At 38.9% G+C, this 7,926-nt stretch overlaps 1 long non-coding RNA gene across 2 annotated transcripts; it reads right to left on the bottom strand.

The window, feature by feature from the left end:
- Window positions 1-1,316: 1,316 nt before the first annotated feature.
- On the bottom strand, window positions 1,317-2,949 carry LOC145156713 (uncharacterized). Of its 2 annotated transcripts, none has more exons than XR_013736878.1 (3): window positions 2,803-2,949; window positions 1,678-2,713; window positions 1,317-1,603 (listed from the first exon to the last, which is right to left on the bottom strand). It is a non-coding gene; the product is annotated as an uncharacterized LOC145156713 (long non-coding RNA). The 2 variants fall into 2 exon arrangements; XR_013736877.1 differs by having other exon boundaries at window positions 2,631-2,713.
- Window positions 2,950-7,926: the final 4,977 nt, after the last annotated feature.

Raw genomic sequence — 7,926 nt, 5'->3', positions numbered from 1 at the left:
TCATCAACTTAGTTTACATATGTATTCTGACTTTGTAATTCCTATATAAGTAGGGCTCATTGTGATGGTCTTTTGAATAACCTTTTTGATACTATTAACAACCAATTTAAGGAAGGTCGTGATTAACCAATCATCAGTTGCCTTGAATTCATTAAAGAGTACCTCATGGTAAGGCTTGTGATTGTTTAGAAAGAATTTGATAAAGCAGCTGGGCCTCTGAATCCAACTGCTACACCTATATTGGGAAAAATAAAATAAGCTACAGCAGAGTGCATAGGTGTCTACTGTGGGAATGACAAGTATCAAATAGCAGGTCCAAGGATGGACCAATGTGTGGTGGACATTAACAAACACACATTCTCATGCAGAAGATAGGAATTCACTGGCATTCCTTATAAACATGCATGGGTGGCAATTTGGGACCTGAGGAAAAACAAGAAATATGTTGATTTACCTGAAATTGGGAGCATCCTACTTACTAGTTGAGCACATGGAAGGAGATGTATTACTTCAAGATTGAGCCTATTAATGGACGAAGAATGTGGGAAAAGTATGACTGTCTTACGACATTGCTTCCTCCTAAGCATCATGCTCCCATTGTAGACCTAAGAAGAAGAGAAGGAAGTCTGTGGTTGAACTGGAAGAGATGGTGCAAGGTGGCAGGGCTTCAAGGAGAGAGAAATATGTCACATGCTCAAAATGCAAAAACCTTGGCCATAACCAAAGGAGTTGCAAAGGTCAGAGTAATGTAAGGGGTGCAGGTCAAAGCAAAGCTATTGGTGCAACTGGTGTAGGTCAAAGTAGTGCAAGTGGTGCAGATCAAAGGAAAGCAACCGGTTCAAGTGGTGCAGGTCAAAGTAGTGCAAGTGTTGCTGGTAAGAAGGGACCAAGTGAGGCTGGGAAGAGTAGTGTAAGTGGTGCTGCTAAGAGGAGACCAAGTGTGACTATGAAGAAGGGCAAGACAACAGATTGAAAGCATCCTACTTGTTTTATTTTGTGGCCTAATGTAATGGATTTCTAGACTATATAATGTGTTGATGTTTTTGTTAACATTATGATGATCTTTTGATAATATCTTTAACTTTTGTTAACATTATGATGATCTTTTGTAATGTGTTGATGTTTTGTTATTATCTTTTGTATATCATTCCTTCTACAAGCATGTCAAATTACCTTCCAATTGCATTACACAATTCCATTCCAATTACAATCAATACACAATTACATTCCAATCATGCCAAATTACCTTCCAAAGTGCATTCCAATTACAATAAAACCAAAATACATTCGATTCCAGTAAATTACATTCCATGCGAGTCAATTACAATTCATTTCATTCCACTACAATTACATTCCATTCTAGTCAACTACAATTACATTCCATTCCAGTCATGTACAATTCATGCCACCTAGTCGATCATAATCTAATACCTTGCAGTTACATTACAATTTGTAAATTAGAATTGCCACAAAAAAAACCCAACTGCATAGTAGCAAAAACTTCAACTTTTTTTTCTTTTTTTTCCTTTTGAAACTCTTTCATTAAGTCGGCATTACCAGACCTATCTTCATCAACCCAAGATAGAAACCCACATCGTGGTCCCTGCAATTTCAGTAAGGTGTAACTTCGATTAAGTGTTGAGAGCAGACAGTAGAATCGATTAAACCTAAAATTACCTATCCAGTACAACAGCAGAATCGCTTTCCAAGGTTTTTCTTGGTCGTTGAAATTCGTATAACAGTTGGATAACCACAATCACACCTTATCGTCATTATTGATTTCTGAAATCAACGAGTTGCAGAGAAGAAGAGTAGAGATCGAAGGCGTAGGGAAGAAAGATTGGATTCATCTCGTATTTGAAAACCTTTCTTATAAGGCTTTTATTTTAAAAGGACAAAAATACCCCTGGCATGCCAGGCACATGGGGTAATTAACTGAGAGGGCTAACAACAGACAGACGTAGGGACCAAACGCATATTAAAAGCAAATGTTAGGGATGCCCAACATGCAAAATAAACTATAGGGACGAAAAGCGAAATTTATGCGAACCACATGAACCATTTTAGTAATTTGTTCATTACTATATAATGATTATTCGCCACAAGCTTTTATGAAAGAAATATATATTCCTGGAGTTTAATGAGAGAGGAGAGCCAATTAACCAAATAAGCCAAGACAGAGGTTCCTACACGAGCGATGTGGCGATGAATCGCAATGATAAATCACAAAGAGAGATTCTCAACTGAGCAATGTGGCAATGAACCGCGATGAATAACATTAAATTTTTATTAGTTAGCTTGATAACCTAATTAAACCTAATTAAGTATATGCAGCTCTATAAGTCTGATTACGATGAAAAGGAATATAAGAAAGATTTGAGATGGATAGTGCTGATCCTTGTTTGCTAAGACATGTTGACTGCTGATCAGCTACAACTTAATTAATCTGTTAGAAACCTCCCTCAGGCCTCAATCCTAAAAAGCTCCATATATAATGAAAAACCTTTAAAAAATTTGTGGTTTTCAACAAAACTTTGGAAGAACAACATGGATGTAAATTAAAAAAATAGTAATAATAATATGATGTTGCATATAAATTAAAAAAATGTAATAACAAAATCAGATTATACCTTCCGAGACCACCAATTCCAATAACGAAGGCATAGGGAGTGGCACCACCAATCCCAATAATGAAGGCATAGGGAGTGGCAAGCTGCATAGCAACATACAAGAGTTGATGCTTTAAGATTTTTGGATCAGAATTCATGGATGCATATATACTAAAAAGAGAAAAAGGGAAACCTTATCATCATTTGACCCAACATTTGTATGTGTGTGAGAATCCAAGATAGGAATCCCTTTCCAGCTTCTACCATGGAAATTAGGAGGTATTCAATCCTCTGTAACTGTAGCTCAAGCAAATATGATATGTAGCTCAACTACTTAAAACAAACCAAAATGCCAAAAGTGTGTACAGTTCTTAATTCTCTGCATGTGTTGTGTTGATAAACTCATTAAATACAAAAAGCAAAATCGTACTAAGTACTTTCTGGAAATGCATAGAGTTAACTTTGACTAAAGAATTGTAAAACTGTTTGTAGTATGTATTGAGCTGTACATACCATTTTGATGTTCTCCTGTAATAGCTTTCCGGAATGCCTTTACCCAAGAAAAGAAATTTATCCCTGCAACAACAAATTTTTAATTACTTATATATGTTTTTACTAAAGACAGCAATTATATGTTTATGTCAGTTATTTTATTTTTGCTTGACTTTAATTTGATTTAGCTGTCTTTTAAACTATAAAGATAATAAGATATTATACTTACAATTTCACAATAAAATAAATAAACTATAAATTAATACATTAAATAAAATATACCAAATATGAGTTAAGACCAACATCACTCAACAGGAAAACAAAAAGACAAATATGAAACATACTTTTATATATTTTTTATTCAATGTTGATCAAGTTGCGTCATTCAACAGATCAAAAATTATTGGGGATGGAACATAACCAATATGAAAATATACTTTTATATGAATATGGAAATTTTCGATTATGGGGGTTAAAAAAAATTGAGGAAGGAGAAAATTAATAATGGGGAGTTTACTTCGATTCTTGGCATCCTCTTGGACCACTTGTCATACTAAATTAAAGCTTGATCTTTTGAATGTGAAGTTTTGGTCAAGAATAAAAGGAAACGTTAGGTTTCCTAATGATTGGTGTTTTCATTGAGGAATTAAAAGAAAATTTGAAGAAAATATGTTTATTAAAACACGTTGTATTTTCCTCATTTGCAATTGTACAATTTGCTATCAATATATACAAAGAGCCTATCTCTATTTATGGGATTTATATCAACAATAAAAGTGAATAATCTACTTTCTATAACAAACCTTCCTCATATTGAGGAAGGGAATAATCATCGGCTAATATACCCCCGCAGTCGAATCGGGAGAATGATGAATGTTGAGACTGTTTTTGAAGTCTTCAAAGAGGACGAGAGGTAGACCCTTAGTGAAGATATCCGCAACTTGATAACGAGAAGGAATGTGAAAAATACGAACTTGACCACGTGCTACTTTCTCCCGAACGAAATGAATATCGAGTTCTATGTGCTTGGTACGTTGGTGTTGAACTGGGTTACATGATAGGTAGACGGCGCTAACATTGTCGCAGTATACCAACGTGGCTGTAGTTTGCGGAATATGAAGCTCAAGCATTAAGTTTCGAATCCAACATGTCTTGGATACTACATTTGCGACTCCCCTATATTCCGCTTTTGCGCTTGATCGTGAGAGTGTTGGCTGGCGTTTGGAGGACCATGAAATGAGGTTGTCTCCTAGATAGACACAATAACCCGATGTGGAACGTCTTGTGTCCGGACAACCTGCCCAATCAACGTCTGTATAGGCTAGAAGTTTCTTGGATGGTGATTTTGTGAGTAGTAACCCATGAGTGATTGTACCTTTGATGTACTGTAAAATGCGTTTTAGAGCATTAAAATGCGATGTGCGAGGAGCATGCATGTGTATGCAAATTTGTTGAACGGCATATCTGATATCTGGTCGGGTGAAAGTCAAATATTGGAGGGCCCCAGCAAGTTGACGATATTGTGCACCCCCATTAGGTAGCGGAGTACCATCGTTGTTGCTTAATTTTGCCTTGCTATCAACCGGCGTGGAGGAAGGGTGGCAAGAACTCATTCCCGCCCTTTCGAGAATTTCGTTGGCATATTTTTGCTGTGATAAGAAAAGCGAGTCTTGTCGGCGGGTTACAGATATGCCAAGAAAATAGTTGAGGGGTCCGAGGTCCTTCATTGCGAACTCTTTTGCTAACAATGCCATAAACTCATGGAGAAGGTGAGGTGATGAGGTAATAAGCAGGATATCGTCGACATAAAGGAGTAGGAATGCCGTGTGGGTACCCTTTTTGTAGACAAATAACGAGTGGTCACATTTGCTATGTTTGAAGCCCAATTTGGAGACGTAATCAGCAAATCGTTGATACCAAGCCCGTGGTTCTTGTTTGAGGCCGTATAGAGACTTTTTGAGTAAACATACATGATTTGGGAATGAGCGGTCTCGAAATCCGGGTGGTTGATGCATGTAGACCGTTTCGTGAAGTTGTCCGTGGAGAAAAGCATTTTTCACGTCTAGTTGGTGAATTTTCCACTCATTCGAAAGAGCTATGGACAGGACCGTACGGATTGTTGTCGGTTTGACCACAGGGCTGAAGGTATCTCCACAATCGATGCCTTCTTTTTGAGACCTGCCATCACACACCAAACGAGCTTTGTATCGCTCTAAAGAACCATTAGATTTAGTTTTATGACGAAAAATCCACATACTTCGCACTATGTTCATATCGTGAGTTCTTGGGACTAACTCCCACGTGTTATTATCAATAAGGGCCTGGAATTCGTCGGTCATGGCACGTTTCCAATCTGGTTTTTTGAGAGCATCAAGAGGGTTTCGAGGTAAAGGAGAAATAGAGCTGGTGGTATGGAGACTGTAATGTTGTTTCGGTTTTGAAATACCCGACATACTTCGGGTATGAATGGTGCGAGTAGTGGCAGGAGCGGTTTGTGATGACAAAATAGGAGTTTGGGCAATTTGTGGTTGTGTTTGTGAGTTAGAGGTAACATAAGCATCCAAATGTGCGGAGATGGGTGTATGTGGGTTCGAGATTATAAAGAAGATGTGTATGGGTGAGGTTTGCAAGACGTTTGCTAGGAAGGATGTTTAGGAGATATGTTGTATGTTGGAGGGCATGATGCCAAAAATTGGATGGCACATTGGAGTGAGTGAGAAGAGTTCGGAGGATGTTATTTATGGATCGTATTTTGTGTTCCGCTTTTCCATTTTGAGGTGATGTGTATGGGCAAGAGAATCTGAATTGGATTCCATTTTGTGAACAAAAAGTGTGAAAGTTTTGATTGTCAAATTCTCGGCCATTGTCACATTGTATGGTTTTAATAGTGCGGTGAAATTGAATTTTGATCATGGAAAAGAATTGAAGAAAAATAGAAAAGACTTGGGACTTTTTCGCAAGAGGATATGTCCACAGGAAGTTTGTTTTGTCATCTAGAAATAAAATATAATATCTATGACCACTTGAACTTGGTATGAGTGAGGTCCATAAATCTGTGTGAATAATATCAAAAGGTAAATGAGTAATAGATGTAGAACTAGAAAAGGGAAGTTTTATTTGTTTACCCAACACACAAGATTGACAAATAGAAGATAAATGTTTAGAACTAGGAAAATGTAAACTAGAACGTAAAGAAGATAAAACATCCGCGCCCGGGTGTCCAAGGCGATGATGCCATAAATCTTTGGTTATTGCAGCAAAAACAGACGGTTGTGTGACTTGGGAGGCAGACTGGAGAGTGAACGGGTAAAGATCGACATTGCTATTGCATCGAAGGAATGGAGTCCGCGTCAGGAAGTCCTTCACATCAAAACCAAATGGGTCAAATTCAACAGAAACATTGTTGTCAGTTGTAAAACGAGGAATAGATAAAAGGTTTTTGATAACATTAGGAGTGTGAAGAACATTTTTTAGATGTAAAGGAGGAAGAGGATAAGGTAGAGTTTGATGACCTGTACCATGGATTGGAATAGTAGAGCCATTACCAACGACTACGTTCCGAAAAATACCATTATTGACATAAGACGTGAAGTTACCTGAGTGGTTAGTCATGTGAGATGTTGCTCCGGTGTCGGTATACCAGGTTTGATCCGGTGGGTGCATTGTCATGGTGTGAAATGCTTGCTCGAGATTTGTTGGTGTGTAGTTGGCTTCAGATGCAGCATAAGCTTGTTGAGGACGGTTTCCCAAAATACCAGGGCCATGTGAAGGTGGTCTGAATTGTTGAGTTGGTTATGGACAGGGAAGGTAAGCTCGTGGTGTGTAGTTGGGATATGCCCATGATGGCGGTGTAGACCATGGTTGAGAGGGACGGGAACCCCGGTTAAATGTTTGTTGTGGAGGATTGTGGTGGGTATTGCATCCTCTTCCACTCGAAAACCGTCCACGGCCTCGTCCGTTTCGTCCTCGTCCACGCCCACGACTGTAGTCTGTTGATTGATGTTGATGGACATTGTCTGATTGGTGGAATCGGTTGTGATTGTTGGGGTTTGAATGAGAGCCAACGGTTGTTGAAACAGATAGGGCTGTGGCAGAAGTGCCATTTGTGACAGCAGAAGCAGCAGCTTGATGAGCTTTTCGGGATTCTTCCATGACAAGTTTGGACCGAACTTCATAAAAGTCAGGCAATGGGGTTGTTTGTTGGATGAGCATGGCCAGCTCTTCATAGCTTTCATTGAGGCCGGCAATGACCTGTAGAACAAGGCATTGATTAGAGACTGGATTGCCGACATTTGCAAGTTGGTCGGCTAACATCTTCATAGCTTGACAGTAAGAAGAAATGTTGGGATGGTGATCAAGTCTCATGGAGACGAATTTGCTGTCAAGGTAGACAGCTCGGGTGCTTTGGTTGTCTTGAAAAATGTTTTCAAGGGCAGTCCAAGCTTGCGATGCAGAGGTGTTGGGTTTCAGAATGGTGTGTAGAAGATCATTTGAAATGGTCTCATATATCCATTGGAGGACGATGGCGTCAAGACGTAACCATGTTTCATATTCTGCAGTAGCTTTGGTTTTCTCGGCCTCAGCAGCTGTAGCAGAAGATGGAGTAGCAGAAGGTGCTTTGAAGTCAGAGTCGATGTGGTCACCAACTTGAAAGGCCCGACAGTGTATACGAAATAATTCCGCCCAGGAGGTGTATTGTCCATTTTCCATCTCAAGGGTAAAAGGAATGAAGTTCCGAATGTTGGTTACTGTGATGGCTGGGTGGTTCTTGGGATCCATTGAAGAATAGATGGTTGTTAGAAGAATGGAGAAGATGAACAGAGGC

The sequence above is a fragment of the Lactuca virosa genome, chromosome 2, assembly GCF_052849685.1.
Source record: "Lactuca virosa cultivar CGN04683 chromosome 2, Lactuca_virosa_CGN04683_v6, whole genome shotgun sequence".
Lineage (NCBI taxonomy): Eukaryota > Viridiplantae > Streptophyta > Magnoliopsida > Asterales > Asteraceae > Lactuca > Lactuca virosa.
Note: the sequence above shows the minus strand (reverse complement) of the source record. Positions and strands in the feature narration are given on the sequence as shown.